The sequence below is a fragment of the Felis catus genome, chromosome D4, assembly GCF_018350175.1.
Source record: "Felis catus isolate Fca126 chromosome D4, F.catus_Fca126_mat1.0, whole genome shotgun sequence".
NCBI classification, from domain to species: domain Eukaryota; kingdom Metazoa; phylum Chordata; class Mammalia; order Carnivora; family Felidae; genus Felis; species Felis catus.
The window spans coordinates 44,452,804-44,479,908 of NC_058380.1; the positions used below are offsets into that span (position 1 = coordinate 44,452,804).

The window sequence follows — 27,105 nt, forward strand, 5'->3', positions numbered from 1 at the left end:
TCCCTCTCGTCTCTGCGCGGGGAGCGTGGCCGCAGCGCGCTCAGCTCCCGCGCCCTCCGCCCCACGCCTCCCGGGCGCAGAGGCTACGCCGGCAGCCGTCTCTTAGGAGATTTCTCCGCAGTGGGGACGGGGGTCAGGATTTGCAGGCGAGCAAGGACAGAGAGGAGAAATCGCACAGGTCGGTGACGCGCCTGATTCCCAAAGCCTGAAAGTGCTGCCAACTTTGGGGTTATCTATGCCGGGCGCCTCCTCTCCCAATTATCTGCAAAAAGTGACAGCAGTCACATATTTCTTTAGGAGGCCATGTAGTGTATAATGGTGGAAAAGATGGGCAGTGAAAAGGCATAAAGGCCTGCAGGGCTGTGTGTTCAGGCCCAGGGTTCCTGAAGTCTAGGGTTTGGAAGGTTGAGACCCTGAAGGGTCTTGGGTCTTACAGACTGACTTTTCATTTAATGGGTGATGAAATCGAGACCCACGACACAGTGTCATTTTGAGTCACGGGGTTGAAATGCTGGCATCTGGACTCCCTGCCCAGTGCTCTTTCCTGCCCTGTTTGGAAAGCAAGATTACCCGGACCACAAGTAATTGAGCCCGCCTTTTTGGGGATTAGAGGCAAGAATCTGGGCTACAGAGTGGAAGAAGGTGAGACGAACAGGTTACTGAGGGAAGCCCGTTTTTAGCCAGCCCTGCGACCACCACCAAAACTGTCTAGAGGTCCCCCAAGGAAAAACCTTTGGGGCTTTCACCTCACCGTTTTCTACTCCTCACCCTCCATGCTCCTCCTGTTTTCTTAGAGAAAGGTTTCATGCCTTTCTGAGACTGGGGGATGGTCCTCATATCTAGAAAGCTCACTACCTCTGATTTCGACTAAAATCCTATACTCAGGCCTGTACACTTAGGCTTGATAAGTCCAGAGAAGCCTCGGGAACTTACAAATTCCTTTTTCTCCCATCAAAACCAGGCATTTAAGACTACTGTCTTGCTAAGGATTTCAGGGTCCTATTTTGGAAGTCATAGGCTGAACTTTTAAAATCTTTACTTTTTATTTTGGAAATTTCAGACACGTGCAATTGTAAGAGAATAGTGTAATGAACCAACATGTGGCCATCACCCAGCTTAAACAGTTGGCAAGTCATGGCCAACCGTGTTTCATCTATCCCTCTTTTTCGTGTGCCATCATTTTACTTTATTTTTATTTTATTTTTCTAAGTAGGCTCCACATCCAGTGTGGAGCCCAACATGGGGCTTGAACTCACCACCCTGAGATCAAGACCTGAGCTGAGATCAAGAGGCCAACGATTAACTGACTGAGTAACCCAGCCATCCTCCATCATTTTAAAGCATCATTTTAAAGCAAATCCCAGACATATTATTTTATCTATAAATATTTACAGAAAGCAAGGAAGCTATCAACCACTACTAGGGTTGTGTGGAAAAGACTGAAGAATCACTTAAAATAGACTCCCACTGGGCAAGGATGGGTCATTTTGAGCATCAAAGCTGGTAATAATTGCAATTGTTTTAAACACATCAAATATGATTATAAGTTCCTAACGACTCTCAAGCAACTCGATTGGTCACTGTTGAGAAATAAAAGGGAATGAATTCATTATTTTGAAGCTGTTTTAGAAAAAAGAAAATAATCATGCATTTATTCCACCTTTTTTATTCAAAATAGACTTCAGGGTAACCAATTAGGCTATACTTTCACCCTGCCTTTGTCTTTGTTTTTCTGGTCTAACATGTAACATTCTCTGATGCAGTGGGTGCCTCTGGCTACAATGGGGGAGGAGTGCAGGGGGCAGGGGTATCTTCTATGTAAGTTTCTGCATAAGAGAAAAAGATTGTGATATATTTTTAGAAATATTCCTATAATTGGGGTGCCTGGGTGGGTCAGTTGGTTAAGCCTCTGACTTTGGCTCAGCTCACAATCTCGTGGTTCATGAGTTGGAGCCCCACATCCGGCTCTGTGATGACCGCTCAGAGCCTGGAGCCTGCTTCAGATTCTGTATCTCCCTCTCTCTGCCCCTCCCCTGCTTGCTCTTTGTCTCTCTCTCTCTCTCTCATAAATAAAAACATATAAAAAATGTAAAGACATATTCCTCTGACCATAAAAAGCCAACTCTTTATTTTTAGAAACCTGCATAAGTACAAACCTGAGTTGGCATTCTATTTACCCTTTTATTAACTGCGATTTCTTTGAACATAAGAGTTTATAGGAATCCTTGGTAATTACTAGTTAAGAATGTTGAGCTCTTATAATTCTGGAGGGGAGCCTTTCAAAACTCAACAACAAATTTTGAAAGGCGTGGGATCATCCTTACACTAAAATGGGATTTTTAATATAAAAGTGCCAAAGGGAGAAAGGAACCAGGTTCTGGTTCAAGATGTCGACGACACAAGAGGATGGTGAACTCACCTCCTCCCAGGAAATCGCTGAATCTACAGCTACATGGGGAACAATTTCTTCTGAAAAACCAAAACCAAAGCAAACCAAACAACCCAGAAACACTGGCCGAGCGACTATGTGTCAGCTAAGAGAGGCTGGGACACAGTCTTGCCACAAACCCCACCCTCAGCGCATGGACCCACAGTCAGGAGGGAACACAAAACGCTGGACGTCTCCTTCAGGAGCTAAAGGTGTGAACCCCCTATCGGGCACCCCAATTTAAACACCTGTACCTGGGAGACGAGCCCCCAAAATGCTTAGCTTTGAACACCCATGGGGGGCCGCACTCATGAGCCCCACAAAGCTGTAATGATCTGAGAAACAGCTCTTTAAAGGGCTCACTTGTTTCGGACTTAGCCGCCCCAGGGCCCAGAGCAGAAGCCCTGGGTAAGGGGTGCCTGGACTTCATGTGGGGGAGCCCCACGTGCATGTCTGGAACTTCCCCCTGAGGGGCAGGCATCCTGTCTGACACGCATGTGGGGGCTGCCCCCGATGCTCTCCTGGGTCAGAGACTACCCGGTGCCATTTTAGCGCCCTCCCTCTGCCTTGGGTCAGGCCGCGGTGGCGCCATCTTTTTGGGGTTTATGTGTTTGTTTTTAAATGTTTGTTTATTTTTAAGAGAGACAGAGAGAGAGAGTGCGCGCAAGCGGGGTAGGGGCGGAGAGAGGGAGGCAGAGGATCCAAAGCGGGCTCTGTGCTGACAAGTAGAGAGGCCAATGTGGCTATCGAACTCACTAACCCCGGAGATCCAGGACCTGAGCCAAAGTAGGTGGCTCAACCGACGAAGCCCCCCAGGTGCCCCTGCGTGTTTGTTTTTAACCCAGACTCTTTTCTTTCCTGGTGGGGTGTCATGTCTACAGACTCCCTGTGCCTGGCTCTAGCCTGTGGGCTCCATCTTTACACTTGCCCCCTGCTGCGTTCCACAGCCCCAGTGTCTCTTGGAGGAGAGCTTTTACACACCTCTGGTGCCCCAGTTTTCACTTGTGGGGCCCTGTGCTTTGCAGCTGCTGCAGGGACCCCCCCCCTTGATCACCTGCTGGGGTAGCTGGGGTGGCTGGAGGGGGGGGGGGGGCTTGTATTTCTGGGTCCCACAGGCCTGGGAAAATCAGAGAGTTCTTGGCCGGCGCCCCGCCCCTCCCCTCCCCTCCCCTCCCCCCCAGGGCACGGGGCGGACAGCAGCCTGAAACACACACTCAGTCTTTCTGTGAAAGAGGCCTCTATATGCTTGTCTTGGAACTTCCGCCTGAGGGGCGGGCTTGAGGTTTGGCAGACATCCAGGGGTCTAGGTCAGTGCACACCGCCTCTGTGCTCTCCTCCCTTGGTACAGCTCTCAGGTATCTCCCATAGAGGCCCATACACTTGCCTGGAGCCCCGATTTTTGTGATGGCTGCCCAAGGGACACATCTAGATCACTTAGCACTGGTGGGCTTATGGTTACGGCCCCATAGGACTATTTGTATTTGCATACTTTAAAAGCCCGTACCTGAGGGTCTTGGCACACCCTCAAGTACTAGGAGCCATTACAAATAAAATAGGCTGCTTGGACAGTCACAAAAGTTTGAGAGACAGTGAAGAGCTAGGACAGGGTTGAATGATAAGGTTCATCTCTTAGATGAGGCCACTCCTTCAAGACAGGGAAGACCTGGCTATTTTATCTAAGGCAAAGAAATCGATACAGAGAGTCAAGGGAAACGAAGAAACAGAGGAATAAGTTCTAAACAAAAGAACAAGATAAAACTCAGAGAAAAACCTTAATGAAAACTGCCAAAGGGATACAAGTTAATAATTTACTAAGCCTCAATATCATTTTCACATAGAAACATAGGACGGCATGGTTTATGATAGGATTGGCAAGTTCCTCTTGCTTCCTTCTAAAATGACATCCCAGTTGGCACTGTACCTACAAATTCACCATTAGAAATTTATTTGTTCGGCTTTTTATTTTACATCTTCTTCATAATAAATTGAGAAGTTTTACACAGTAAATGGATCTAAAGTTATAATGATAGTAAGCAATTTTCTATTGTTTTTGACTTGATATTCATTGTAAAGGAAAAACATTCTAGTAAATTTTCATCAGAGGAAAGTGGAAGAGAGAGATAACAGAGCCAGGAAGTTGTGGGCAACCAAGAGACAACATGGAATATTCAGTTTTTACTTTGTCAGTTTAACTACCTCTTTTTTCATTCTCTCCCACCACACTACTTTCTTCCTTTCTTTTATTACAATCTCTACCTTCTCTTTTATCAATATCTGCAGGTAATCAGGACATAGAGGAAGGATTCCATGTGCACAAAAGCAGTAGCTCTCATCCTTGACTCTCATTAAATATTAGACTCAACTGGGGCAGGGAGGGGGGGATATTTTTAAAAGACTCCTGACAATGACCCTTCTCTTTCCCCCTTCCTTTGGGCTTCTTGAGGGCAAGAATCAGCATTTCAGACATTTCCCAGCATGTAACACAGGGCTTGGCATTTGTTTAACACATACGTGTGGCAGGAATTAAGGAGTTGGTGGCAAATGAAATTACTTAAAGGAGAATGAATCAGGTTATGTTGCAGTAACAAAGAGCTCAAAACTCACAGTGGCTAAAAACAAAGGTTTTTGTTTCTTACTTATGCTACCTGTTCTTTGTGAATTTTGCAATGTCATGCTCACTCCTGGCTCCAAGCTGGTCACTCTCTGCAACACTGCCAGTTGCCATCGGAGAAAAAAAGATGCATGGCAAATCTTGTACTTGATTTTAAAGCTTCAGCTTGGAAGGAGCTAACGTATGTTACATGGCTTCTATGAACTACAAGTTTTCATTTATCTCTTCAATCTCCTGACTTTTATCACTATTATTATTCCCATTTTACAGATGAAGAAACCGAGGCTCAGGTTAAAGCAGCTGGCCCAATATTAAGTGGCTCTCATTTGCCCCATATTGGTTCGAATGCCCAAGTTCTTTCTACTAATCCTCATTTTCTGTGACTGAGATTTTTAGTCCCTGCCAAAGAGTTAGTTGCATTTTTTGTGTTGTGATCATATCCTTAGGTAATTCCTCTGGGTTTTTTCTACTTACTGCCAGCTGGTCTATACTCTAGCATAACTTTCTACTTCCTAAGACCTGTTTTGCTTATTTAAAAATCACAGGTGTAAATACCAAAATAAAATCCGCATGTTCTCTGAAAAATGTTCTTTGGCTCTCCACCTCCGGGTTGACTTTGTTTTCCTTTGCATTTGTCTCATTTTTTTGGACATCGGCTCTCCCCTTCCGGTTCAACCATAAAAGCATAAACCATAAAAGCAGGAAAAAGTAAAACTGTGGGGTTGAGGGATGTGAGTACAGCCTTCTTTGCTTTTGACAGTGGTTTCTGCAATAGCACTTAAAGCAACACACCCAAATTCTTGCTCTTTCTTCTTTTTTTATCTCTTTAGGAAATGAGAAAGGCTGAATGCCTGTGATTCTTACATTAGGGACAGGAATTTTTCCGGGCTTAAATGCTCAAGAAGCACAAGAATTGAGTTTCTCTTTGCAACACCAGCTCAGCTCCGGCCACCAAGGTGGGCACAGTGCTGGGGCAGGGCTTAAGAGGAGGGAGGGAACATGGACTTCCGATTCCAACAAGGGACCTGGAGTGTCCTGACAGAAAACCCTGACTGTCTTCCCAATTCTAGCAGGGACTTCCTGAGTGACCTCCAGGGTGCCCCTCCCTGTCTTAGAGCCACATCAGCAACGAGATAAGGATAAATAATACTGGCAAAAGGAGAGCTGCTGGGGAAGAGGCACAGTCAGGACAGTCCATTCAGGGGGCAAGCAAGGAGCACGTTTTTCTGACAGCTCAGAAAAATTGTATTCCTGCCGTCTTCCTTCTTAAGCTACATTCTCTCTTTACTTGTCTCTGGCTCAGAATTTCAATATACAATAGAGTTTCAAATATTGGGAAAGGAGAGATGCGCGCCTTGAGCCTCATCCGTATTGAGGACAAGCCAGCAGGAACGTGCTCCTGTAACGCGGAAATAAAATAGCTGTTTTATTCAACACGTGAAAGTAAAGGAATGCGTCACAAATCGTTTCCCCAGTTCGAGGGTCTCAGGCTGTTCCGTTCAGCAACCCCCCTCCCCCTCCAAATAATGTATACGTGGTGGTGGGTTTGGGGGTGCTGATACCATGGGAACAGGCTTCCCTGGCCCAACAGTGGGACTCAGTTAATAAGTCTGTCTGGGGTTCCTGTTCACCATCTGCCCAAATTAGCCTTTATGGGCAATAAGAGTGATAGTTTCTCATCTGCCCGCCACTCCCTTCTGCTTCTTTCTCAATTTGTTCAAAATCAAGATGGAAGACAGGCGACATACTGAGCCCATTCTCTTTCAAAGTAGTAGACTCGTTTTGTTATCACTTGATTTTTCCGATTTGGATGTTAGCTATCAAATTCCTATTATGAAAGGAAAGGATTTCTTCCTCTTACAGTGTCCTCCCCCCTCACGCCCTGAAGCCCTCATCTCAATGTAACTCTCTCTCCATCCCTTCAATATAGTTGTGTCACCATTTTGAATAAATTAAGTCACACCTCTAGTCAATAATTCATCCATTGCATTATGCAAGTATAATCATCAGTTGAGCTGTATAGTATACAGATTCACCCCAAACTCCTGGCGGAGCTGTACATTATCCCTCAGTATTTTCGAACATCTTGGTTGATCTGCCAGTTTCGTGTTTCCCTCTCAGGAGACATCACTCCTGGATCTCCTGCCCAACCTTCCTTGCCTGATCCTCTAATTAAGAAATGTTTTTTTCTTCTCCATTTGGTTTTCAGCATTATCGTTTAACCCTTCTAGCGGTAAAAACAAAAAGAAAGAAAGAAAGAAAGAAAGAAAGAAAGAAAGAAAGAAAGAAAGAAAGAATCCACTTACTGTATTTTTTAATTTTAATTTTTAAAGATTTTCTTTTTAAGTAATCTCTACACCAAACATGGGGCTCAAATTCACAACCCCAAGATCAAGGGTTGTATGCTCCACTGACTGGGCCAGCCAGGCGCCCCTGCAGTTTTAATTTTTAAAAGTTCTATCTTGTTCTTTAACTATTTCTTTCATATATAGTTCTCTGCTTTTAGTCCTAGTCTAGCAGCTTCTCTTCCCTTGCTTAATGTAAGCTTCATGAGGCTATGGACTTTCCCTGCTTTGTTCGTTACTTTATGTTCAACACCTAGAACAATGAGTGCCTAGTAGGGGTTCAATAAAATCTTTGAATGAAAGAGAATATTTCTGTTAGCTTATTGCACATTTTCTTCTTCTTGAAGGTTCGTTTTCCTACAAGTTGCTTTTTGCTGTTTATTCTGGCCTAGTTTTCTAAAATGTCTGGTGTCCTTTGGTGTCTGTTAATAATTAAGAGTCGGTAAAGCATGCGACTCTTGATCTCAGGGTTGTCAGTTCGAGCCCCATGTTGGGTGTGGAGATTACTTAAAAATAAAATCTTAAAAAAAATAATTAAGAGTGAGGTACTAAAATGCTAATTCAAAGCTCCCACTTGGATGGGACCTGTCAAGAAGAAGGCTTTGCTACGGATGATCAAGTCGGGACTCAACCATTCCATTGTGGGAAACACATGTGTCAATATCTCTACATAACTTCTCTTTGGCTGATCAATTTTCGCGTGGGGGAGTTCTCCAAGCTCCTGTCAGAGGTATTGATTCCTAGCTGCCAGCATTATGGGAGCTGAGCAAGAAAAGAGGTTGGTGGAGCTTCATCATTCAGTTTATAGACTTGAAGGTAGCTCACGTTTGACCGTGGCTTTGCCCTATGTCCCAGATAATTCTGATTGAGCTTCTTCAGAGAGTCAACCTCCAATCTTCTGCCAAGTAGAGAGGGGCCATCTCCTAGCTACACAGGATGGGGAAGGACATTTGGAGATGTAATTGCTTCTTTAAGACTTCCAGTGAGGCTTTCTGTCTTCAGCCCCAGCTTGTATCCTTGCTCAATTAGTTTTCTATTGCTGTTATTAAAAAAAAAAAAGAAACAATACAACCTTAGTGTCTTAACACATTTATTGTCTTTACAGTTCTCTAGGTCAGAGGTCCAGTATAGTCTCAGCTAAAAATGAAGGTGTCAGCAAGGCAATCTTTCTGGAGGCTCAAGGGGAGAATCTGTTTCCTGCTCATTCAGGTAGTGAGAGGATTCTGTTCCATGCAGTTGTGGGACTGAGGTCTTCATTTACTCACTAGCTTCCAGCTGGAGACAGTGTTCAGTCTTCCTTTGTGGTTCATAATGAAGGCTAATAGATCACAGATGTTTTGTGTTTAGCCATTTGGTGTTTATTTCTATTCAATCCACTTTGGTCAGCACTGCAAATCTGCTTGATAGTCCCTCTCTCTCTCCTTTATCACACTCCAGTTTATTTATGTGGCATATTAGTTTCCCCAGGCCGCCAAAACAAATTACCACAAACTTGGTAGCTTAAAAAACAACAGAAACTTACCCTCTTACAGTTCTGGATGCTAGAAGTCTGAAATCAATGCCAAATCAACCTTGACCTTCTTTGGTTTAGAGCTGCAACGCTCCATTCTTTGCCTCTTTTCTTCATGTGAACTTTGTTCCTGTGTGTCTCTCTATATCCTCTCCCCTCCTTATAAAAACACCAGTCATTGGTTTCAGGACCCACTGTAATCTGTGATGATTTCCTCTCGAAATCTTTAGCTAATGTCATTTGCAAAGACCCTATTTCCAAAAACAGTCACATTCTGAAGTTTCAGGTAGATGTGAATTTGCTGATGGGGTGGGATGTGTGGGTAGTCCAAGTCCGAGAAAACAATAAGCTTTGCCCACATTCTGACTACTCCAGCCTTGCTGGTCTATGACATGAAACTATGGCACTAGTTTATATCATCCCCTCGTTTAGCCTACTTTAATTATTCTTTCAAGCAAGAGATTAGATTTCTCATGCCTTGTCACTTGTTTTGAGGGAGTATCATTGAGCTCTAGAACATTGTCTATTAGTCTTTTGGAATTCTCAATTTGTCCAAATATCACTATTTTACAGAAATTCTTTATCAGTGATAGTTTGGGGTAGGGCCATATCCTATGTTCATTGTAGATGGGATTCCCTTCACTACATAGTTTTGTTTTGTTTTGTTGATTTGGCAGCGTTCAGTGAGGCAAATGTAGACATACATTCATGCTACTACCTTTACTGAAAGACCACTTTTTTTAAAGGGCTACATAATACCTTATGGGTGGATCACAACCTATTTAACAATTCCCCAATTACCCTGTTGTTGTTTTCCAATTATAGATAGCACTGCAATGGACATTGTTATATACATAACTCAGTGTGGAAAGACCCTGTTGTTTATCTTGAAGTATCCTTCTTACTATTGGGAACTCTGGGAAGTCACACATGCCTTTCTCTAATGAGTGGAATGACAAGGATGAGTCTTTTCTGCTGTTGCTCTTCCCGAGTTATCTCTACTTTTCCCAATAACCAGTGGCGATTCCACCTTGTAATTAATCCACAGGGAGGACGAATGAATCTCCAGTCTTGTCTTGGCTAAGTCCTTAGCAAAAGTATTAGGGAAGAGTCACTGTCTTCCCTCAAATACTTCCTGTCTTGTCAGTTTTCCTTATGAGGCACATATCAGAGTTTAATGCAGAATGTCCTTTAGTAAGAGTAGTTTTCTGGGGCACCTGGGTGGCTCAGTCGGTTAAGCACCCAGCTTCAGCTCAGGTCATAATTTTGCGTTTCATGAGTTCAAGCCCCGCATCAGGCTCTGTGCTGACAGCTCAGAGCCTGGAGCCTGCTTCGGATTCTGTGTCTCCCCCTCTCTCTGCCCCTCCCCTGCTTTTGCTCTCTCTCTGTCTCTCAAAAAATGAATAAATGTTAAAAAAAATTTTTTTTTAAAAAGAGTAATTTTCTTGTCCCTTACACAGAACAGTCCATGCAGATTTAGGATCGATGGTTAAAGGCCAGACTGGTTATTAAAATACTGAAATATTTCTATACCACTTGGTAAATCTTATTACAGCAATAGCGATAGGCATTTATTTAAACTATAATATATTTTAGTTATAAACTATTTATTATAAACTATTATATACACTCACTAGTTCTAGTGAAATATTGTAGAATATCTCAACAACCCTTGATACATGGCCACCCATCGTAACAACATCTGAGAAATAATGATAGTTCTATAACCAGTTGGCCAAAATCCAGGAAACAGTGCAGATAGATTGTGTGTTCTTTTTAAAACTGTCTGTGATTTGGGGGAATGACCAGTTTATCTTCATCCTGGAATTATAGTTGCTATTGCATCTAAATAGTGTTTTTTATTTGTCTTTTATAGTTACCATGTTGTAATTCTTGTGAAAGTGTACACGTTAATGTTTTGAAATGTAAGGATTTATCACAAAATGTTGAATAGAAATACCTAGAATGAAGGGACAACAAAGTTTGGATTTGTTTCTCAATATTTCTTTTAAATATAATGAATAAGAATAATTTGGATCTGTGGGAGTATAAAGAAGAAATGACATCAAAGTCATATTATTAAAAGGAAAAAATGTTAAACATTTTATTAGACTAGGAAACATGTTCTGTTAAATCTTATGATTTAAACAAAAGAAATTTGTGGTCCTCATTAAGGAAAAAAAATTTTAAGTATCAAGAGTGGGAGCGCCTGGGTGGCTCAGTCAGTTAAGTGTTTGACTTAGGCTCAAGTCACGATCTCATGGTTTGTGAGTTCAAGCCCCACATTGGGCTCTCTGCTGTCAGCACAGGACTTGCTTTGGATCCTCTGTCCTATCTGTCTGTCCCTTCCCTGTTCACGCTCTTTCTCTCTGAAAAATAAACATTAAAAAAAATTTTTTAAGTAAATATCAAGAGTGAGTGAAATAGTGAAAATTCAGAAGTTCAATAAAAATTGAATAAAATTTTCAAAAGTTTGAAAAGTCAAATTCTTGGGGCGCCTGGGTGACGCAGTCGGTTAAGCATCCGACTTCAGCGAGGTCACAATCTCGCTGTCCATGAGTTCGAGCCCCGCGTCAGGCTCTGGGCTGATGGCTCAGAGCCTGGAGCCTGTTTCCGATTCTGTGTCTCCCTCTCTCTCTGCCCCTCCCCCGTTCATGCTCTGTCTCTCTCTGTCCCAAAAATAAATAAAAACCGTTGAAAAAAAAATTAAAAAAAAAAGAAAAGTCAAATTCTTGACAAAGTAAATGAAGTCACTTGAAAATCCTAGAAAATAATAGACATTTTAGGCATGAATATCTAATAGAACTGTGAAAAAAGAACAACATCAATATAGATACATAATTATAATCTGTATTTATAGTCCTGGCTTGCTAAAAACATGTGTACTGACAAGAGGACACTACTTTTTGGAAAACATAAATCAAGACAGTAAAATTTCAATCATTATTGATGATGTTTCAATTGCTCTATGTAAATATAGAGTAATTTCCTCTAAATGAAAAGTTCAGTACTTTGAAGAAAATTGGAAACACTTTTTCTTTTCAATATTGATGTAATAAGCTGACATAAATATGTCATAAAGAGCTGACATAAATAAGATCTGAAATGCTATGAAAGTTTTTGTTGGTGGTGCCAGAGAGAAATGAAATATGTTGACATAAAGAACTCTACTGAACTTTACACATATGTCCTAGTATAATGTTAGGAAGAAAATATGGAGTTTTAACCATAATTTAATTTTTTTCTGAATATTTTAATTTGGTATTAATAACCATATTCAATAATTTCTGGATGATGCAATTAAAGATATAAAACATATATTCCCAATAACTTTATATATATACTACTATTCACCAAATATACATCAGAGAGAATTACTCAATATTTTAGAAGAGATGGGAAGTAAAATAATGAAAATTAGAAAAATATTTGAACCCCAATTGGCAGCTTTGGAAATTAGGCCATTATTAGAAATTATGAAAGAGGGTAGTCAAATATTTGAGAAATGAAAAAATTCATTTTGAAATGAATTGGAAAATTAGGGCTTTTAAAATGTCTTCGGTGAGATGTAATGCACATACCATTAAATTTATATTTTTTAAATGTATAATTCAATTGTTTTTAGTGAAGAAGAAATGATATCGGCAGTGAATGGTGGTCTAAAACATCTGATGTGTAAAAATAAGGAAGCATGGGTCCTTCAATAGTGTTCTTTTTCAATATTGTTTTGGCTATTCTGGGTCCTGTGCATTTCCATATGAATTGTAGGACCAGCTCATTTATTTCTGCAAGGAAGTCCCCTAGGATTTTGATAGGGATTGTGTTGAATCTGTAGATCAATTTGGGAAATATTGCTCTGTATTAAGTCCTTCAATTCATGAACATGGGAATTCTTTCCATTTATTTAGGTCTTCTTTCTTTCAACATTGTTTTGTAGCTTTTCAGAGTACTGTTTTATATCTCTTTAAAATTTAATCATAAGTATTTCATTTTTTTTCAAAGATATTATGAATGGACTTATCTTCTTTTTTTTTTTAGTTTATTTATTTATTTATTTTTTTTTAAAATTTTTTTTTTGTTTTAACGTTTATTTATTTTCGAGACAGAGAGAGACAGAGCATGAATGGGGGAGGGTCAGAGAGAGAGGGAGACACAGAATCTGAAACAGGCTCCAGGCTCTGAGCTGTCAGCACAGAGCCCAACGCGGGGCTCGAACTCTCGGACCACGAGATCATGACCTGAGCCGAAGTCGGCTGCTTAACCGACTGAGCCACCCAGGCACCCCTATTTATTTATTTTTGAGAGAGAGAGAGCATGAGCAGAGGAATGGAAGAGAGAGAGTGAGAGAGAATCCCAAGCAGGCTCTGAGCTGTCAGCATGGAGCCCACCGCGAGGCTCGAACTCACGAAAACAAGAGATCATGACCTGAGCAGAAATCAAGAGTTGGACACTTAACTGAGTGAACCACGTAGGTGCCCCTGGAATTGTTTTCTTAATTTTATGTTGGGATTATTCATCGCTAGTGTATAGAAATACAATTAATTTTTGTATATTATCTTATATCCAGCAACCTTGATGAACTTGTTTATTGGTTCTAACAGTCTCTTGGCAGATTCCTTAGGGATAGCCTGTATACAATATCATATCACTTGTAAATAGAGAGTCTCACTTCCTCCTTTCCAATAAAGATGACTTTTATTTCATTTTTTCTTAATTGCCTTGATTAGAACCTCCAGTACTATGTTGGATAGAAGTGACAAAAGCTGGATTTTCCTGTTCTCGGGGGAAGTGTTCAATCTTTAAATATATACTGGCTGGGGATTTTTCATGGATGGCCTTTATCAGGTTGAGAAAGTTCTGTTCTATTTTAGTTTATTGAATATTTTTATCATGAAGAGGTGCTAGATTTTGTCAAATGCTTTTCCTGCATCTATTAAGATGATCATGTGGTTATTGTACTTTATCGTATTGATATGGTATATTCTATTAATTATTTTTAGAGGTTTGGGGCTTAGTTTTAATAAATGATGTCAGTGCTTTCTTGAACTTTATAAGAAAGAAAATGGGCACCTGGGTGGCTCAGTGATTTAAGTGTCCGACTTCAGCTCAGGTCATGCTTTCACAGCTTATGTGTTCGAGCCCCATGTAAGGGCTCTGTGCTGATAGCTCAGAGCCTGGAGCCTGCCTTGGATTCTGTGTCACCCTCTCTTTCTCTCTCTCTCTCTGCCCCTCCCCTGCCTGTGCACGCTCTCTCTCTCTCTCTCTCTCTCTCTCTCTCTCTCAAAAATAAATAAACATTAAAAAAATTTATAAGAAAGAAATGTTTCAATTATTAAAACTGGCATTAATTTGGCAAACTATCACAGTGATTGAAAACATACATATTATTCTTAACACCTGTCAACACAGTGTAATAAAGGGGCGTAATGCTGTCGATAATGGAATAGCATTTCATGAAAGCCCACCTACATTTCATGGAAAATATTGACAAGTCGTGACTTTGTCATTCATCATATTGACTTACCTTCTTTGGCTGTACATTTAATAAAGATGCTTGTGTTTTACATTCAGATTGTTAGTAAAATAATTGAATAAGGCAATACCATTGACTGATATTCCCTGTGCTTTTCTCCTAAAGACTGTTGTGCAAGTTTACATGAATCCATTAATCAATTCTTTAATGTTGGCCGTTCCTCTAATAAGAAATCTACCTAATAATGTAATCATGCAGAACACATAACTTCATCTTACTCAAAAATACATTTTAGAAAACTTATTTAACGGGGCGCCTGGGTGGCTCAGTCGGTTGGTTGAGTGTCCGACTTCAGCTCAGGTCATGATCTCACAGTCCGTGAGTTAGAGCCCTGTGTCAGGCTCTGTGCTGACAGCTCAGAGCCTGGAGCCTGCTCAGATTCTGTGTCTCCTTCTCTCTCTGCCCCTCCCCTGCTCATGCTCTGTCTCTCTGTGTCTCAAAAAAAAAAAAAAAAAAAAAAAAAAGAAGGAATATATGGCTAAGTCCATTGCACTGTGCCCTATGAAGACCAGTACTGTGTTACTGTGTTATTCCCAAACCCATGAACAGTGTCTGACACCCAGAAAGCTCTTGATAAACACGTTACATGAGTGAGTGATTTCAATCTCTTGTACTAAGCTGGTAAGGAATCAAAAGAGGAAAAGAAGTTAGGTTACTGTGATTAGTTCTCGGTGAACCAATGCCTTCACATGCAACCAAATTATAAACTTGGTAATTTTTTTTTCCACTCTGTAGCCTGAAACTCAAACACTTTTATGGACCTAAGAAAAATATAAACTTAGTCATAGGACCTTAGAAAAGGCCTAGCAATTGTGAGTCCCTGAGACTTAAGGTTTATTAGCTTACCAGTAAATTGTCTTATCTAAAATATCACTATAGATAGAGGCTTGTATAATGAATGAATGAATGAATGAATGAATGAATGAATGAATGAATGAAAAATTTTTGTCCTCCCATAAATTAAATCAAAAGTTTTTCATTTCTTCATTTCACCCTGGCTTTGATTACTAAACTAGATGAAATTAGAAAGGGCAGGCTACTTATAAAATTTTAGGATAATTTAGGCTAAAGTATATTATTTAATTTTCTTTTTAAATTTAAGTATCTGGAAAAATCATAGCAAGATATAAAATCCTGAAATTTACAGTCTCAAGGACTTTGGTAGAGCATGGTGTGAAGGCTGGGCATGCCATGGAAAGAACACACAGACCAGGAATGGCTTGACTTGAGCCATTAACTGGATATGTGACCCCTGACTGGGTCCCTCACCCTTTGCAGCTTCAGTTTTCTCACCTGCAAAGTCAAGGCTCTGGATGAGATAAACTGAGGTTTCTTCTGTTCTGAATTTTGATGCACCTTTCTAAATAGAATGGAATGAAAATCCATTTCTGTAAACATAACATCAGATGTCAAAACAGATCCTGAAAGAGAAATACAGGGGAAAATGCTAATTTTACATGATGTTTTCTGTCTCACTTGAGATTTTGCTTTATAAATCAAAACAAACAAACAAACAAAAAACAGAAAATGGACTCATTTGGATTCTGTCCTCTTTTGGAAACAGTCTTGCTCTTCTGACCCTTGAATTTTATAATCCAAATGGGACCATTTATAATCTCAGGAATTTAAATCTGTTAACTGGTGCATCTTTATGGTGACAAGGAACAAAAGGAAGGTTATAGGTTTGAAATGTATGTAAGAATTTGGCTCCTTCCATGTATCCGAACACAGCAACATCATCTAGCCTTTTCTGTTAGTCCAGGAAACTGTTTCCTCGTTTTGTTGTTCAATATGAGATTTTATTTTGCTTTCCTCACATCCTGTAGGGTGAACCAATATGTTAGAAGAAAAAAGTGCAACAGTGGATTCTATTAGAAAGAACAAAGGGGAGAGAAGCCTAGTACCTTTAGGAGGGGGGATAAAATGAATGGCTCAAGTAGACTAGTGGCTGCAACCAAATCTAAATATAAAAGGGTTACTATGACTACAAAGGTGGCATATTTGAATAAAAATGGATATGAGAGTGTTTTAAATGGTAATTGTATTTGGAGGAAATCTGCCATTTCAAACTGCAGACAGTACCCCCACCTCGTCTCATACTTCACGGCTACTGAATGGCATCTGCTTTATTTATTTATTTATTTATTTTTTTTTTTTTTGTTTTATTTATTTTTGAGGCAGAGAGAGACAGAGCATGAATGGGGGAGGGTCAGAGAGAGGGAGACACAGAATCTGAAACAGGCTCCAGGCTCTGAGCTGTCAGCCCAGAGCCCGACGCGGGGCTCGAACTCACGGACCGTGAGATCGTGACCTGAGCCGAAGTCGGCCGCCCAACCGACTGAGCCACCCAGGCGCCCCGGCATCTGCTTTAAATAAACAAACAAACAGACTGTCCTGTGACATTGCAAAGTCCTTTGAGTTCCCTTGTGTAAGGGCTCCTTTACACCAGTGCAAACTTTGTGACTCTGCTTCTTCGTTTGTTTAGAGTCAGGGCCTCAGAACAGCATGATGACCCCCTGAAAAATCTTTAGGTGTAGTCATCCCTTCTGAATGGTTATGACTTCCAGTCAATTCAGAGAACATTTATAGAGCAAATTGTAAATAGAAGGAAATATGAGGGAAACACAGGTAGATACATTTGGGTTCTGCCCCCTAAGGACTCCCTAAAAGGGGGATTATACTGAGTAATCTTTGTGGGTTCTTTTTAGATCTTGTTTCACACTCCTAGAAGAAATAGTTACTATTTTCTTTATAGTTAAGTATAGATTGTGCTGGAAGGTGCCCGAAATAAAACGACCATGATAGTGTCAGCATTACCAGATTAGACGATGTTTGTGAAACTACTGCAGTATTCTCTCTCATCTTTGGTAAATTTGAAGGACATTCATGCAGTCTGTTTTTAAAAGGCATGTGAGTAATGAAATTAGAACTCCCATGAAAGAAATAGATGACATTTACATAAAGAGCGTTTGACCATAAAACTCACTGTCTTAGAATAATGATTAACAACTCTAAGAAAAAGAGTTTTCTGATACAATGTGGGAAGTGAACATTTCAAGATTATTTAAGAAGGTTTTTCTATTGTTAAAAACCAAAATTCAACTGAGTAAAATTTCTAGATCTTACAGGCTTTATGCAACAATTCATGAATTGGACAGCATCCCATCTAGCAATAGAAAGACTTATAGACAGAAGAGGGAAGGATGAGGAAGTTATAAAAGCAAAAAGCAGATGGTTTCAGGCAAGGTCACCTTCCTTTGCGGGATGGCAAGGATCTATCAGGCAGAGCACCTTACTAGTGCTGATCAGGTAATTCCAGATCGACTGGTAGAAGTTTCCACTCCTGGAAGAGTTTGGAGCTATAATTAAGTTAGGTGTTAAGTCTTGGCTTGGTGATACGGCTTAGCACAAGTGACTCCATTTGGAGCATTTTGTCTTTTTTTTTTTTTTTTTAACACTATCCAGCCCACAATGAGGGCTTATTGACCTCCAAAGACTGCAGCATCTGAGTTTTACTTCTGGTTCAGCCATGATCACTAGTTATATATCTGCAAATAAATTAGTTAAGGAGTATACTCTTCCCATTTTTTTTTGTTCTTCTGTCTCTTACTTTCTAATTATATACATGTATTATTATTATTTTTTTTAATGTCCACAGGAGTTATATGAGGGATAGAATGATTGGCTCCTGTTTTCTTTTCCTTCTTTATATCTCCCTATCTTAAAAAACAAATCTATTGGGGCACCTGGGTGGCTCAGTCGGTTAAGGGTCTGAATCTTGGTTTCGGCTCAGGTCATGGACTCATGGTTTCCTGAGTTCAAGCCCCGCATCAGGCTCTGCACTGGCAGCATGGAGCCTGCCTGGGTTCCTCTCTCTTTCCTTCTCTGCCCCTCCCCCATTCACGCTGTCTCTGTTTCCCTCAAAAATAAACAAATAAAAGCCAAAAAAAAAAAAAAAAAACCCTTAACAATAAATTTTAAAATGACACGAAACCCTGTGGGATTTTTCTATTACATAGGAACCAATTAAATGCTCTGAGATGGAACAGAATACAAAGACAAACTTTAAAATTGTAAGGAATTTGATAACATTTACCTGGCAAAAAGCTATTTTCTCAGCACACTAATCAACAGCCTCCAAAATATTCCACACTTTGGGCAACTCCGATTTTATTTATGTCCCTGGGGCATGAAAATAAGACTGCCAACTGGAACTATAGGAAATAGAAGAAATTTAGCCCTGAGTGAGTAAGGAAGGCCTGAACTGCAGATATGAGGTTCCAGGTAGAAGGTAAAGTTGGCTTAGACACCCCAACACAGCGTCGTCCCCCTCCTCCGGCAGCCCTTTGCAGCCGGGCAAAGCACAGTCTCCGGAGAGCAGGTACCACACACAGGGAGCTTGGATATCCAAAGCATATCCAAATCCATGCATTTCAGTGCATGGTGGGACACAGAAAGTTCACATATGTAGGTATTTTATTTAATCTATTAATAAAGATTAATTTGTTTATAAAGATTAATCTGTTTATAAAGACCAGGTGTTTTTAAAAATCTGTATAAACAGGAAAGAAAAACTAAGAACTATTTTGAGAACTTGAACTGATCAGCTTTAAGGGTCATACGTGGGTGGAAATGGGTTCCAACAGTATCTTAGCATTACACACATGCATACTGAAGTAGAAAGAAGGGGTACTCATGTGTCCCAAGGTAATAAAACATCCTAATATTTGAAAGGGGAGTGTTAATTCAGATAGCGAATCCTGTAAAGTAGCTGGCTATAAGAAAAACCATGACGAAATTCAGAGCTCTATTTTATAAAACCAGTAACCTGTTAGAAAACAAAATGGACAATGAGATCTTACGACAATAATAATTTTTTGAGCCGCATAATAACCAATGTTAAGGGTAACCTTAACAAGCAATGTGTGAGGCCCACAGGAAGAAATGGAGAAAACTTATAGAATACTTGGCTAAATAGGTATTTACAATATTTACCACATTTTTCTTCTTTTAAATTCAGAAATAAAATATGGTTATTGGGAACATTCCTAACAACCAAAATTTGGGGAAATTCTTGACCATGATCTCTCCATTTTTTTTTTCCTCATATTTTTTTTTTTCTCTCCTTCTGGAAATCCAATTACAGTTCCATTTGTTGTTGTTGTTGTTGTTGTTGTTAATTATGTGTGTCTTATACTCTTCTAAATTTTTAATCCTTTTTTTTTTCTTATTTCTTCACTCTAGATATTTCCTAGCAACCTGTCTCCACCTCGCTAATCCTCTTTATTGCTATGTCTAATTGGCTGGCAAACCTGAGTTTCAAGTATTGGGCTTTTTTGCCCTAGAATTTCCATTTGAGCCTTTTTATAGATTATAATTTTATGATGAAATTCTTCATTTTTTCATCAGTTCTGTCTAACATATTAGTCATTGCTATTTTAAAATTTTTGTCAATTCCAATATAAGAACCACCTGTAGTTCTGCTTCTGTTATTTAATTTTTGTCTTCATTTCAAGTCATAGTGTACTGCCTCTTGGCATGTGTAATAATTTTGCTTGAATGCCAAACACCATTTTTTTTTTTAATTTTTTTTCAACGTTTTTTTATTTATTTTTGGGACAGAGAGAGACAGAGCATGAACGGGGGAGGGGCAGAGAGAGAGGGAGACACAGAATCGGAAACAGGCTCCAGGCTCTGAGCCATCAGCCCAGAGCCCGACGCGGGGCTCGAACTCACGGACAGCGAGATCGTGACCTGGCTGAAGTCGGACGCTTAACCGACTGCGCCACCCAGGCGCCCCGTAACACCATTTATTACTATATAGCTTCCAGACAATTTTATCTCTTTCCAGAAAGTATTCACCATTTTCTTTCCTATTTAGGCACTGAGCTATGCAGTTTTAGTAAGTCTCTCTCTACCTATATTCTCCTCTGCTCTTAAGCTATATTTAGCCCTCCAGGGCTTCCAACTAAGAGTCTGATGTGTTCTCTGGGCCTTTCTTTCTAGAAGGTCCTGTCCTGAACTCTAATCCCTGCTTTTAACTAAAAATCGGTTCTGTTTTCCAGAGGCTTTCTACTTAGCTTCATAGCCACTTGCACTGTGTAGTTTCAGAATTTGGAAGCTGGTTAAAGAAACCAGGCACATGCCAGGCTTACTTCTCTGTACCCACTCCCCTCCCATGACACACTCTGTCTTGTTTTATGATGTCTCAGAATTTGACTCTCTGGCCCCCAACCACCAAAATCTTTTTTTTTTTAATGTTTTTTGTTCTTTTTTTTTTTTTTTTTTGAGATAGAGAGGCAGAACGTGAGTGGGGGAGGGGCAGAGAAAGAGAGGGAGACACAGAATCCAAAGCAGGCTCCAGGTTTTGAGCTGTCAGTGCAGAGCCCGACATGGGGCGCAAACCCACAAACTGCGAGATCATGACCTGAGCCGAAGCCGGACACTTAACCGACTGAGGCATCCAGGTGCTCCCAAACCACCAAAATCTTTATTGCTTCCTCTGTTGGCCCTCAGCAGCCCTCTGTGTGTGCAAAGCCTAAGTTCTCAGCCTCTTGTGTAGCTCCAGATGGATAAATACCCTCAGAGAAACAGCAGTTGCAAATGCTCAATTCACCTGTCCATTGTTGCTCTCTCTCTAAAATCTTGGTCTCCCTAATTCTGGTTGCTTTAGCAATCCTTTAATGGCAATACACATGTTTGTTGTTTGTTTCTTTTGTGCTAATTGTTCTCAGCGGGAATGTTGGTGTGCTATAAGCCTTTCTATCATACCCATCAATATTCTTGTTCAGACTTACATGGTCACATCTCGCACGGTAAAAGGTAACTTAAAAAGTCCTGAGTGACAATATGCCCAACTGAAAATCAGAATTCCATCCTTAGGGAAGTTAGGAAGAATGGGCGTCAGGATAAGCAACTAGCGCCATGTTCCAAAGTAGATAGTGGAAGTCGGTTATAGTTCTGGGATGGGATGGAGGGAGTGGTCTTCTTACATGGGGGACTATGGTTAGTCAGAACGCACCTGTGCCAGAATCTGACTGTTTTTATGGCCTTCTTACTAAAGTACTGTCAACATTTAGACATTAGGCACCTCTTTCTAATTGTAGCAGCAGTTCCTGTCTGTGGAATAAAAAAAATGAGTCCTCTGTTTAGAAGGATCTTGCAAATGATATCTAAGTTTCCAATAGAAAAGATGAAGCATAACTGTGATGAACACTGGAAACATCACGTCTGAAAACTGTTTTCTCATTATGTCAGATATACAGTTGGAAAATGTGGTCCTGAAATTTGGTGAAAAGAAAACTCAGAGAATTCTAAAAGATCGTCCTTTAGACCAATTGGTCTGCAATTTGAGGGTTAATAAAAAATGCTCATTCTTTTTCAAGGTAGGATAGAATATAGATTTTGTCTAATGTGAGAGAACTTCCCCATTAAGTTAATCACTGCAAACATTGGGCCCTAACACACAGAAGACATCTAAATTTTGAGGGTAAGAGCTCTCTTGGCACCCATTTCAATTTTATGGGAATAATCCGACGGTTACGAGCAAAAAGCAGTAACTGGAAGGGTCCTGGGATTCTCCTGCAAGTTCTGAAAAAGGCACTTAATATTTCTAACTCTGATTTTTTTCCTTTTCCAATCTGTTACAGAAAATAAAATATGGCCTCTGAGGATATATTGGTTACACTAATGAAATAATAACTGGAAGGAGGCTCAGTTCATTGGATGGCCCTGGGCCAATTTCCTTAAACGGTGTTCTTGCCTAATTACTAGCTCACTTAAAATTCAGCACTTTATTAATTTCTTGTTGGCATCATTTGGACTGTTTGATTCTCTGCTCTCTCCTTCCCCCACATTTTAATCTTTCCAGACACTAATCCCTTTAGTTCTTAATCTTGTAGAATCAGATATGTACTATGGGACCTATCCTTAGAAAAATGCATCTATGCACAAAACCCACAGACTTTTGCCTGAAGTTTCAGGAGACTTACAGATTCTTTGGAGCCCGTGCAAAGACTAATTTTTATCTTCTAAATTAAAGGAAATATAACACATTTAGATTTTTTCTAATATGTGTTTATCAGATTTTGAACATTTTGTAAACAATTAGGTTCTTTTGTATCCCACTTTTGGACATCTTACTTTTCAACATCTCAAGTCCATAAGATCATACTGGATTATAAAACATAAAAAAATGTACATAACAATTGTAGCCCATGTAATGGGCAATAGAGTACAAGAGTACCAAAGACTTCCATGTTGGGACACATCGGTGTTATTGTCCATGTATTTTTTGCTCTGTGTTTTTTTACCTTAATCAGAATTTTTTGTTTTCTAATGGCCCTGACAACTGCCCCCCCCCCCCCCAACACCTTATATGGTATTTGGCAAGCAGTCACTGAAATCAGAAGGAACATTCTGGTCTTTTTTTAGTCCCTCACATACTTACTTTCCTACTACTACTAGGAGCATCTTATATAGGCTTCTCTCTCTGCCTTTCTTTCCCTCTTTGCATATTTAAATCCTCCTTATTCTCACCTGGTTGATGAGTGGCTTCCCTCCATATGGTTATTCGGGGACCCAGGCTTTTTCCATCTTATAACTCTTACGGTTCTCTAGGACCTCAGAATTCTCTGCTTCCACTAAGGAGAAGAGAGGATAGAGAAAGCACCCGCTTAAAATCACCTTGACCTAGAAGTGACATATATCACTTGCAAACATTCTCAGATGATAAGAACTGCTTCCAGGGCCCCACCTAAGGTGCAAGGGAGTCTGGGGAAGTATAACTTCTTTGCAGGAACACCTCAATGCTAAAAGATGGGGCATTTTAAAAATGTTTATTTATTTTTGAGAGAGAGAGGGAGGGGGGAATGCGGGAGGGGAAGAGAGAGAGGGAGACACAGAGTCTGAAGCAGACTTTATTAATTTCTTCTCCAGACTGTCAGCACAGAGCCTGACACAGGGCTTGAACCCACAAACCACGAGATCATGACCTGAGCCGAAGTCAGACACTTAACCAACTGAGCCAACCAGGCACCCCATGAGGAAGCATGAATTTTTGGTGGCATCTACCTCTCTCTGCCCCACTACAGTGTACCAGTGGAATCAAGCATAATGGCAAGCCCATAGTAGGCACTCAGTAAGTATTTGCAGAACAAATGCAGTTGTTTGAGGTAGCTTGTGATGAGTAGTAATAGAACAATTTCACATCTGGTGTCCAGGGTTTGGAGGAACAGGAGCTCCGTTATGGTGGAGATGCCCAATTTACATAGTCTCGAAATAATAATCCAGGAGAGACTGTGCTTTCTCAGCCTTAATACGTCAGAGTGCACTCAGATGGGTAGCATCAGTCTTACATCTGTGTTTCAGTCTGCAGGTATGTATCATTCCACAGATGCAGCAATAGAAATAGAAGAAGCAACTAGGGTGAATTATGCCGGAACCAAACTAGAATTGTTTTTATCTTGGCCATTTCAAACTGTATTATGAGTTAATTGCCCAAAAGAGGCAAAAATAAGTTCACTATGAGAACAGACAAAATAACCAATCAAAAGTGGGTTGAATTTAGGCTAACTGATCCTTAGGTAAAGATCTTTTTTTTTAATTTTTTTTAATGTTTATTTATTTTTGAGAGACAGAGAGAGACAGCATGAGCGGGAGAGCGCAGAGAGAGAGAGGGAGACCCAGAATATGAAGCAGGCTCCAGGCTCTGAGCTGTCAGCACAGAGCCCCATGCGGGGCTTGAATTCATGAGCCATGAGATCATGACCTGAGCTGAAGTCGGACGCTCAACCGACTGAGCCACCCAGGCGCCCCTAGGTAAAGATCTTTGAGCAAACTGTTCCCATTGGGTGAATATATATAAATATAAATATATATATATATTCATTATGTATATATATTCATCACATATATTCATTTTATATATTTGTATTCATTTTATATATTTTCATGTTGTCAATTTTTATAATGGCCATATGAAGGATTATACATATGGAATCAGGCATATATAGAATACATCAGGAAACTCTAATTACATTGTATCCATGTGTAAAATAACCCTTTTGCTCATTTCACATTGTAATTAAGACTTGATTATCAAATATAAGAGATTGATTATATAACAAATGAAATTATGTTTCCACCAAATCTCTAAATTTTAACCTTATATCCATAAACATGCACCTTTAATAGGGAGTTTACAAGATTAACAGAGACATTCAAATGACCATGAAAAAAGGGCAAATACCTATCTGTACTATTTTTTTAAAAATATTAGCTTTATTACCATATTTTCTTGATTCTAAAATGCACATTTTCATTTATCTTGGCATTTCTGAAATGGAAATATGGCTTACATTCAACATGCACGTTTAAGTATTGTCTCTTTGTTTTCCTTCCCCTCTGCTTTCCTCCGCCCCCCTCCCCCAAAGCAAACAAACAAGCCGAAAGCTCTTATTAAATTGTTGTCTTATTCTCAAGGGGATAGGATGATATTTTCTAGTTCTTCACTCCTGTCCCCTAGAGATACTCCTTCTGCTTATTATCTATATGAAGAGAAGTCATCTACTTAAAATTTCCTATTGAGGGTTAAGCATCCTTCCTTAGAGGATTCTATGAACTCTGGAATCACCCATCTATAAGACATGTCTAGACTATTTCTGTCAGCCAACGCCCTTTCCTCTGCCAGCCGAGTCACATCTGAACAATTTCCACATGTGCATGTCCTTTTGCTGTCCAACTGTCCTCACTGTCCTTCTTGAGAGTAATAAGGGATTAATTTTTAACGATCCCAGCCTGTTTTTTATGATGGTTGGTATTCTTCTTCTTCTATGTGCCATTGTCTTATGATTCGATTACAAACAGAAGTACAGGCACTTTGTTTGGTAGATGGCTTTATTTAATCTCCACAAAGCAGAAAATGAATTAAATATTTTAAAAAAATAGGAAATGAAGTTGTTTTCCTAGAATTCTTAGTGTAAATTCATGAATTGGAGGGGCTTATATCTAGATTCACATGGAGGCTGGGAAAATCATGTCTTATCCCTGCATTTAATCTCCACCTCCCAAGTTTTAAAAACCAGGTAAGATCTGGTTGAAGTGTACAGATCAGGACAGATGTAAGGAGTTTTAAAAGTGATCAGGTGTCACATTGCCCGAAGGGGTGAGTATGTTGGTAGGTAACCCAGCCCAGCTGCTAGGCTGATGGTTGGAGGGGATTTAGGGGAGGCTTAAAAAGGAGGGTGTATTGCTCAGGGCCAGAGAAGTCCTGGCTCTACACCAACATTCTATTTGCAGTCGAGGTGGGGTAATTTTAACAAAGTCAACAATTTTTCTTCCAGATCACGGGTGGACCTTCAGGAGCCCTTTCCTCCACCAGCTAGTCCCCACCTTGCATGCTATCCTCTCCCCCATGCTCTTTTCCTTACCCCTTCTTTTCATCTTCAACTCTTTTCTCACTTTTTTGGGTCTCTACACAAGAAGAACTGAAATGTGACTTTCTCAGTTAAGCTCATATTGTAGAGATCATACTGTCTTCATGTACCTGAAACTCACAGGATGGGAGGGTTTGCATAGTTCTTGCTCTGCTGTGCCTCTTTTCTTTTCTTTTCTTTTCTTTTCTTTTCTTTTCTTTTCTTTTCTTTTCTTTTCTTTTCTCTTCTTTTCTTTCTTTTCTTTTTTTAGTTAACATATAGTGGAATACTGGTTTCAGGAGCAGAATTCAGTGATTTGTCACTTACATAAAACACCCAGTGCTCATCCCAGCAAGTGCCCACCTTAATACCCATCTAGCCCACCCCCCACTCACCTTCCTCCATCAACCCTCAGTTTGTTCTCTAATTTTTAAATGTTTTATTTATTTTTGAGAGAGCACAGTGGGGGAGGGGCAGTGAGAGGAGGACAGAGGATCTGAAGTGGGCTCTGTGCGGACAGCAGCAAGCCTGATGTGGAGTTCAAACTCCTGAACCACGAGATCGTGACCGGAAGCTGAAGCTGGATGCTCAACCAACTGAGCCACCCAGATGCCCCTCCTTAAGGATCTCTTATGGTTTGTTTCCCTCTCTTGTCTTTCCCCTCCTCTTCCCATATGTTCATCTGTTTTGCTTCTTAAATTCCACCTACGAGTGAAATCATATGGTATTTGTCTTTCTCTAATTGACTCACCTCACTTAGCATAATACATTCTAGCTCCATCCACGTCATTCCAAATGGCAACATCTCATTCTTTTTGATGGCTGAGTAATATTCCTGTGTGTGTGTGTGTGTGTGTGTGTGTGTGTGTGTGTGTGTGTGTGTATGTGTGTGTATTACATCTTCTTTATCCATTCATTAGTTAGTGACATTTGGGCTTTCTCCAATAGTTTGGCTATTGTTCATAATGCACTATAAACATTGGGGGGGGTGTACCTCTTTGAATCTGTATTTTTGTATCCCTTGGGTAAATGCTCTGTGCTGCTTTTTAGCGTTCTCTCTCTCTTTCTCTCTGTCTCTCTCTTCAGCCTCCTCCCCCAGTGGCCCGTCGAAGTCATTTCCATGACTCACATGAAGGGATGCAGAGAGCACAGTTTAGAGCACAAATGTGTTTGACACTGGCCTCCACTGCTCAGAGACTATAGTCTCTATAGAACATGCTCAGTGGTTTTGAAGATTCAGTGACTTCTTGTGGAGAGCATCTGG

The 27,105-nt window shown here is 40.3% G+C and overlaps 1 long non-coding RNA gene across 1 annotated transcript; it reads left to right on the forward strand.

Annotated features, from left to right (window-relative positions):
* Positions 1 to 69: 69 nt before the first annotated feature.
* On the forward strand, positions 70 to 25,987 carry LOC109493813. Its single transcript, XR_002148241.3, has 3 exons — positions 70 to 178; positions 23,365 to 23,566; positions 25,770 to 25,987. It is a non-coding gene; the product is annotated as an uncharacterized LOC109493813 (long non-coding RNA).
* The last annotated feature ends 1,118 nt before the right edge of the window (positions 25,988 to 27,105 follow it).